The sequence below is a fragment of the Rhinopithecus bieti genome, unplaced genomic scaffold (genome assembly GCF_001698545.2).
Source record: "Rhinopithecus bieti isolate Rb0 unplaced genomic scaffold, ASM169854v2 scaffold_1017, whole genome shotgun sequence".
Lineage (NCBI taxonomy): Eukaryota > Metazoa > Chordata > Mammalia > Primates > Cercopithecidae > Rhinopithecus > Rhinopithecus bieti.
Window position 1 is genome coordinate 4,578,991 of NW_016803657.1, and position 8,489 is coordinate 4,587,479.

The window sequence follows — 8,489 nt, forward strand, 5'->3', positions numbered from 1 at the left end:
CCCCCCCCCCCCCCCCCCCCGAGAAAGACTAACCCATCACGCGGTCAGCAACTAATATTCATACTCGGCTTTTAGGATTAAAAGGCAATCCGGTGGTCCTGAGCAGCTGCTCTGTCCAGCCCACTTGAAACCTCCATTTCTTTAAGTACAAACAAACCATAATAGCTACAGCATGAAATGAGCCGGCCTGTCATTACGGGATGGCACTGCCCTTCAGGTGACGCAAGGTAAGCCCTAGGTCCATTACACCACATCAGCTTCTTTGGTTTGAACATCACCCTATAATTACATCTCTAGATAAGCCCGAAGTTTAAATCTTCAGTTCCATTTAAAACCGATACGATCCATGAACCCACTCTCAACTGAGTAAGAACAGAAAATAATTACGAGCTGTCAACAGAACACTATCTCACATCAAGCACAGCTAGATTCCAAACCCCACATGACAGATGACTGAAGGTCAAACCCTGCTCCCCCTAATTGATTTCGTTATGATAATCAACAGGTAAGCTTGAAAGCTGGGGGACAAGACCATTACTCATGTGTTCTGAATCCCCAAAAATGGCCAGAGGAGTCTCTGGATTTATTTAGCTGATGGAAGAAGATGTTTTGGCATTTTTTTTTTTTTTGGTATCACAAAAGGACCAACCCCATATGTCAATGCATAAGGTAAACCTGTTAAATGCAATTTGCCAACAAGGCAATAAAAACCCAACTGTGCTTCCAGATCCCAGAAGCAAATGTACGCTTCCGCCGTCACGCAAACCCGCTGCAGCATCAAGCCCAAAGAGGTGCTTCTGAACTCCCGAAACAGAGACTCTTAAAGGCCAGAACAGCAGAGGAGGCTTCGTCAAAGTTCCATACGTCTTGTCAAAAAGTACATGTAATACAGCAAACAATCCTTTATAAAAAAAAATAAAATTTCCAAAATTTTTACATAATCTTTGATATTCTACAACGAACGCTGTTAATCTACAGTCCATGGGCCACTAGCAGACCCACTCTTGGGATTTAGGACGTCCAAACACCCCCGAAACTCTATGCAGATGAACGAATTTTCTAGGGAGAAGGCCCACAGCTTTCAGCTAGAGTGCTGGGACTGCAGTCCAAAGCAAGCCACACTACGACTACTCCTTTGGACTAGAAAGTTCCAGCTAGCTGACTCTTTCGCATCTCTACCTATTCGAATTTTCTGTCTTAGCTGATAGATGAATGTAGAGGCATTAAGATGGTTCTCATTTGTGTATTCTTCTCCACTTGCTGAAATCCTGCAGAACCTTCAAAGGCCAGCTCAAATCACAATTCAACAAGGCTTTTGTAGATACTTCAGCCAGAATTAATCTTCCCTGCTGTCCTCCTGCAACACCTCTCTACCTCTCCAGTGGCATTTAACGTGGTATCCATTCATGCCGTATGTTAAAGTTACTTGTGCAACTGTCTCCCCAGCTTGAGAGTGTGAGTGGAGAGTAGGGACTGGGCAAGATGCACTGACTACCGCTTTTGCACCAGCGCCTAGCACAATGCCTTGGAGATTTTGTTGAACTTAATCTTTTTGTTTCAGTGGCGACAAGAGACCACCCATTCTAATTCACTTCTTCAAAAAGTTTCTAAAATCAGTCAAACAGTCACGCACCGCATAATGATGTTCTGCTAAAAGATAAACCGCATATACGATGGTGGTCCCATAAAATTATAACACCAGAGATTTACGGCACATTTTCTATGTTTAGATACATAAATGCTTGCCATTGTGCTACAATGGCCCACAGTATCTCAGTACAGTAACATGCTGTACAGGTTTGCAGTCTGGGAGCAACAGGCCTAGGTGTAAGGTCAGCTATATTATCTAGGTTTGTGTGGCTCCACTCCAGGACGTTTTGCGTAAGAACCTCACCTAACGATGCATTTCTCAGACGGGATCTCAGTCTTTACATTGCGATGTGTGACTACACATTTGCATATAAGGCAAGTCTACCTTGGGGTTGCTAAAGGCTACACCAATGCAATTATGTAGATGGTTAGGACTTCCAGCCTATATAACAAGGAACCTTCAGACAGCTAACATTTTATCCACTTCTAACTGGATGTGAAATTTAGTAATGAAAACACTCTTGGAATTTAATGCATCACACACACATCAGGGAATGGAACCACTGTGAGATAAATCTAAGCTGGCCTGATGCCTTCCATCAGCCGGAGGCACACAGCACCACGAGGCATTACTACACAACTTCAGAAACATCAAATACACAAACTTTAAGGATAGTCCAGTCAGGAAGTGCGGGGATATCATCTGCAGAATTAGAAAAGAAGAATAAACAAGGCTGTTCGCCACACGCCCGCTGATGTCGGCCCATGGGAGTTGCTGGTCCCTTTAACGGGCATGTACCAAGTCCTTCCGGGCGACATTTCCTCCCTGCGTCTCAGCTTTTAGGGATCATTGGCCATAAGTCCAAGGGGAGGGAATGTGGAGACAGGGTTGTATTTGCCAGGGAATTCTGGGCAACAGGGAGCAAGACAGCACTTGGGGGCAAAGTGGGCCATTGCCTCATGCTGTACTCCAGTCCAGAGATGGTGGCCACCATGAAGCTGGCTGCAGAAGATGTCAATGTTACTTTCAAAGAGCAACAAAAGATAAACAAATGTGCACAGAATACAAGTAGAATCACAGAGCTGAAGGAAGAAATAGAAGTAAAACAGAAACAACTCCAAAACGTAGAAGATGCTTGCGACAGGACCATGCTTGCAGACGCTGACTGCTTAACGATGCCTTATCGAATGGGTGATGTCTTCATTAGCCATTCTCAAAAAGAAACACAGGAAATGTTAGAAGCAGCAAATAAAAGTTTGCAAGCAACTGACGCCTTAGAATCCAAAGTTGAAGCAATTCAGTGGGTGTTAGCAGATTTGACAATTCAGTTGCACGCAAAAATTTGGGAGCAACATAAACCTTGAAGCTGATGAAAGTTAAACATTTTATAATACTTTAAAAAATGTGTTTAATAAACTTGAATATTGTTTAACAAAAAAGAATAAACTAGAAAGTCTTACTGGCAATCTTTACAAAAAAAATCAAAGCAACTAGTAGATTCAAATAAGGAACTGCAGAGGACAGAGTGAGGTAATGAAGTCCTCGCACTATCTAACAGAAATCCTATGTGCAAATTCAGGCACAACTGTGATCAAGATGGAAAAGCCCAACACTGAGTAAAAAGACCAGGATGATGGAGACTTCCACGAAGTAACAGCTCTGCTCCTCCCAGGTCTACCCCCTTACAGCTAAAAAGAAAGCTCTGAACGGAACACAACTAGCAAGCGCAGAAAGAAGGTGGAAAGGCGGCGGCAGGCTACCCAGCAATCTCAGGACTTGAGGAACGACAAGGCAGTGAGTTCTCTGGGTGTCCTCACTGCCTCCTACCTATCCAGGATGGGTGCTGCAGAAGCCTCTGAGCTGGAACAGCCGAAAGGTACAGAGAAAAAGAATTCCAAGAAGAGCCTGTTCTTGGCCAAAGGACCCGGAAAAGGACGCTTATAACAGCAGGCCTTTACAATGCCCGCCCTATTCCAAATAACAAGAGAAGGCCAGGCGCAGTGGTCCACGCCTGTAATCCCAGCACTTTGGGAGGCCAAGGTGGGTGGATCGCCTGAGGTCCGAAGTTTGAGACTCCTGGCCAACATGGTAAAACCCCATCTCTACTAAAAATACAAAAATTAGCTGGGCGTGGTGGTGCGTGCCTGTAGTCCCAGCTACTCGGGAGGCTGAGTCAGAAGAATCGCTTGAACCTAGGTGGCAGAGGTTGCAGTGAGCCAAGATTGCACCACTGCACTCCAGCCTGGGCAACAAGAGCGAAACTCCGTCTTAACAACAACAAAAACAAATCCAAGAGAAAACATCGGCAGAGAAATCACATATACCACCCACGAAGGTTTCAGTGGAATTGAGGGGGAAACGGATCTTCTACCCCAAGGAACCAGGTGACACGCTCCAAGTGGCATGCCAAATAGTGTCGGCAGGGCCAAGCAGGGATCTCACCTTCCATTCTCTGCCTGGAAGCAGCAGGAGGCGCTCCAAATTCCATCACCAGGGTGGGGTTAGCAGGGCCCAGTGGGGAAGTGCACCTCCACCACGAGGCAGAAAGGGGGGATGGGAGGGTGGGAGGCTCCACTAGTTGTCGCTTTGCGACCCCCTCCCATTCCCCGGAATCAGCAAGGCCCAGAGGGGAGCTGATGTTACAACCCCATTCAACAAGGCCACAGGGTCTCAGGGACCCGGAGGTCATTAACAAAAGTGCTAACAGCCCTACGTCGGAGTCCCAGAAGGAGAGGAGAGAGGGACTGAAATAGTCATTCAAGAAATAATGGCTGAAAACTTCTCAAATTTGGCAAGACATAAATGTACAGATTCAAGAAGCCAAACAGGCCCCAACTATAATAAACGGGATGAAGCCTGTGCCAAGACAAATCATAATGAAACTTCTGAAAACTAAAACCAAAACTCTTCCAAGCAGCCAGACAGGAACAATGCCTTCACTCGGAGAGGAAGACCAATTCCAACCACAGCAGATTTCTCTTCTGGAACAACGTGAAGGTATCCTTCAAGGATGAAGAGGAAATACAGACATTCTTGGACAAAAGAAAGCTCAGAGAATCTGTTGCAAGCACACTGATGGTTAAAGAATGGCTAAAGGAAGTTCTCTAAACAGAAAGGAAATGACAACAGAAGGCGGCTTAGAGCTTCAGAAAGATCATCGGAATAGGTTAAAAAAAAAAAAAAAAAAAAGAGGGACAATTTTATTCAGTAAAAGGAGGAAAAGATGGTATAAATATAATAGCCTACTCCTGAAGAGTTTTTCAAATCACAGTTGATGACTGAAGTAAACCACCTGATGTGGCATTCGAAGTCTGTTAAAAAGTGCTAAGACATTTATAGTGAAGTGGAGTGGGTAAATGGACCCAAGCAGAAGTTCCTACACTGAAAGCTGTAAAACACTGGGGCCAGGAGACTAGGATAATTTACATATGTATACTGTAAACCTAAGGCAACTACCAAGAAAATAATACAAAGCATTATACTTAAAAAAAAAAACTATCAGCCAAGCAGGATAGCTCATGCCTGTAATCTCGGCACTGTGGCTGAGGCAGGAGGATGGCTTTGAGGCTAGTAATTCAAGAGTGGCCTGAGTAACATAGTGGAACCCTGTCTCTACAAAAACTAAAAATAGATTAAAAATTAGCTGGGTGTGGTGGTGCACATCTGTAGTCCCAGCTACTGGGGAGGCTGAGGTGGGAGGATGGCTTGAGTCCTGGAGGTCAAGGCTACAGTGAGCTACGATCGTGCCACTGCACTTCAGCCTAGGCAACAGCATAAGACCCTGTCTCTAAGATAGTAACAGTCATAATAATGAGTTTACCCTAAATGTAAAGAGTGGATTAAAAAATATGATGCAACAATATGCTGTCTACATGAAACTCAATTCAAAACAATGGTATTAAAATAATGGAAAAATACATATTATGAAAGCATTAATAAAAACGGAAGTGGCCATATTAAAATATCTGATAAAAGAGACTTCAGAGCAAAGAAAATCACTGGAAAAAAAAAAGGAGGACATTACATAATAAAAAAAGGTTAATCTATCAAGATATAATAATCCTAAACATTTATGCACCACACAACAGAACCTCAAAATACATGAAGCAAAAACTGATAGAGCTCAAGAAGAAATAGACAAACCCACAATTATCGTTGAGGACTCTTAACAACTGACGGAACTACTGAACAATCAGCAAGGATACAGCATTCAACACCACTATCAATCAACGAGATCTGACATGTGGCGAACATTCCACCAAACAAGAGCACACGCGTTTTTCACGTCATTCACCAACACAAGACCACAGAACATCTGCCAAATAGACCACATCCTAGGCCACAAAACAAACCAACAAACTTAAAAAGAAGTGAAACCATACACAGTATACTCTCTGTCCCTAGTGGAGTCCAACCAGAAATCAACCAGAAATCAACAAAAGAGAGATAACAGGAAAAAAAATACATATATATATGTATTTTTTTTTGAGGGAGGGTCCCGCTCTGTTGCCCAGGATAAAGTACAATGGCACGATGTCGGCTCACTGCAACCTCTGCCTCCCAGGTTCAAGTGATCCTCTTACCTGCCTCTCAGGTTTCAGTGTGCATCACCACACCCAGCTAATTTGTTTGTTTTTGAAATGGAGTCTTACTCTGTTGCCCAGGCTGGAGTACAGTGGCATGCTCTCTGCAACCTCTGCCTCCTGGGTTCAAGTGATTCTCCTGCCTCAGCCTCCTGAGTAGCTGGGATTACACGCACCCGCCACCGCACCCGGACAATTTTTGTATTTTTTGTAGAGACGGGGTTTCACCATGTTGCCCAGGGTCTTGAATTCCTGGGCTCAAGCAATCTGCCTGCCTTGTCCTCCCAAAGTGCTGGAATTAGAGGCATGAGCCATTGCACCTGGTCACAACATTTATGAAATGACAAAATTATAGAATTAAAGAACAGAGGCCGGGTGCGGTGGCTTACACCTGGTGCTTTGGGAGGCTGAGGCGGGCGGATCCCCAGGTCAGGAGTTAGGGATCAGCCTGGCCAACATGGTGAAACTCCATCTCTACTAAAAACACAAAAATTAGCCAGGCGCGGCGGTGGGCGCCTGTAATCCCAGCTACCTGGGAGGCTGGGGCAGGAGAATGGCTTGAACCCGGGAGGCGGAGGTTGCAGTGAGCTAAGATTGCGCCATTGCACTCCAGCCTGGGTGACAGAGCGAGACTCTGTCTCAAAACAACAACAAAAGAACAGATTATTCATTGCCAGGGTCTGGGACAGGAGGAGCAGATACTGGCTACAGAAGAGCAACATGAAGAGTCCTTCTCTGATGGAAATGCTCTATATCGTGACCGTATACACGTCAACATCCTGGTTGTAAGATTGTGCTATACAGTTTTACAGGACATTATCACCAACGGAAAGCTGGCAGAGGGTACGTGGGATCTCTAGTATTTCCTACAACTGCATAGGACTCTAGAATTATCTCAAAATCAAAAGTTTAATTTTTTAAAAAAAGCATGTTTAGTTCCTAGCTCTGCCATCTGCTAATTAGGTAGCTGGCCTTGAACAGATTTTAAAGTCTCTATCCTCAATTTCCTCATTCACTAAATGAGGTAATACCATCTGAAGCATTAAGAAAATTCAACACTATATTTGAAAGGATCAGGCACAATGTGTATAGCACACAGTCCGTGCTCTAAAAGGAACCTGTCAACACTAAACCTCTAAATAGCAACAAATATTATTCTAAATGGTATTCAAATGTCCAGTACTAAAAGCACTGCAGAGCAATTTATTTAAAGTCTCTTCCCTGGCCGGGTGTAATGCTTCACGCCTGTAATCCCAGCACTTTGGTAGGCTGAGGCAGGTGGTTTGCTCGAGTTCAAGAGCTCAAGACCAGCCTGGGCAACATAGTGAGACCCTATCTCTACAAAAATGAGCTGGGTGTGGTGGTTACATGCCTGCAGTCCCGGCTATTCAGGAGGCTAAGGTGGGAGGACTGCTTGAGCCCACGAGGCGAGGCAAGGCCACAGTGAGCCATGATCGTGCCACTGCACTCCAGCCTGGGTGACAGAATGAGACCCTGTCTCAAAAAATTAAAAATAAAAAATAGAATAGTCTCTTCCCAAAGTGATCTGTTCAAATAAAATGCGGGGTGGGGTTGAAGAGGAGGAAACAGTTTTTGGTTTTAAATTGAAAGATGAATTTCTAACTTGTTATTGAAATGGTCACAACACATGAAGTGGGTTTAATACGAAACTATAATTAGAAAAAACAAAGCTGGAAAGGAAGATAGAATACTAGTTAACACATTTTGTTTCTGCTGATAAGAAAGTCAGTGGAAGTTAACGTTTCTATGCATCAGGAGGTTGAGTCTTTTTTTTTTTTTGAAAAAAGGTGTTTTATCACATTATTTTCTTCCCTTCACAATCCTAAAGGAGCTCTATAAACTCCTTTAGGATTCTATAAGAATGAAACATTTCCATGAGAAGTATGTCAGGTGGGAATACTGGCCTGGAAGTCTGGAGGCCAAGATTTCAGCACACAGACCCCGGGAAGGAGTCACTTCACCTCCAGGGCTGAGGCAGGTGTCCTTATGGGTGAGCGAAACGTACCCGACAGGTTTCTACGAGGCTTTGCTGAATTTAAATCTCCCAGGCACCACAAAATCTAGTCTCTAGGCAGGTTTTCTGGCATGGCAAACTTCTCTCCGCCTCTGCTGTGAGACAGTTGTCCTCGCCTCAAACTTGGTTTCCCCAAAATGGACTCGGGAAAAAAGTGGTGAGGGGACAAGGAAAGGGGAGGAAAAGAAGCGAAGGAGGGAGGGAGGAAAGGAAGAAGGGAGGGAGGAAAGGAAGAAGGGAGGGAGGGAGGGAGGGAGGAAAGGAAGAAGGGAGGGAGGGA

The 8,489-nt window shown here is 44.5% G+C and overlaps 1 protein-coding gene and 1 pseudogene across 2 annotated transcripts in view; one reads left to right on the forward strand and one right to left on the reverse strand.

The window, feature by feature from the left end:
* GNA12 (G protein subunit alpha 12) overlaps positions 1-8,489 on the reverse strand; it is a 124,323-nt gene that overhangs the window by 107,394 nt on the left and 8,440 nt on the right. The window lies entirely within an intron of this gene.
* LOC108543884 (prefoldin subunit 4 pseudogene) lies at positions 2,572-2,955 on the forward strand (annotated as a pseudogene).